Source organism: Diachasma alloeum, unplaced genomic scaffold, assembly GCF_001412515.2.
Source record: "Diachasma alloeum isolate Michigan unplaced genomic scaffold, Dall2.0 Dall_scaffold_00202, whole genome shotgun sequence".
NCBI classification, from domain to species: Eukaryota; Metazoa; Arthropoda; class Insecta; order Hymenoptera; family Braconidae; genus Diachasma; species Diachasma alloeum.
Window position 1 is genome coordinate 10,271 of NW_021680367.1, and position 525 is coordinate 10,795.

The following is a 525-nucleotide window of genomic DNA, read 5'->3' on the forward strand; positions in this document are numbered from 1 at the left end:
GAGGACATAAACTCTCCTTCGAACCTACCCCTGTGACAGCGGGAGTGCTATAGGGCTTCTAGCAGAAGTTTTCCCTACCCAGGGTACCCCCACTCTACATAATTCTCACTTATATACTTGTCCCCCACTCCAAAAATCCATGGATATTCTTCTTCTGGCCCTACTGCCGAGTTACCGGCACAGGCAGCTCGCCCAGCCGTTAGAATCGACCGTGGCGCCCCACNCCATTTTTTACAGAGATTAAGGGCTGAAAGAGGGTTAATTGATGGGGAATTTAATTCTCCATCGAACAGCATTAGTTTCATTGCTTAATGTTAATTAGGAGGGGAGAGACGATTTTTTAATTAGCGGGCGAGTTATCGTAAAGCGCCGTAAATTTCGTCGAAGTTTTAATTTTTTATTATAGAGATTAAGGGATGCAACAAAGGTTGATGGATGGGGAATTTAATTCTCCATCGAATAGCATTTCTTTCATTCCTTAATGTTAATTAGGAGGGGAGAGACGATTTTTTAATTAGCGGGCGA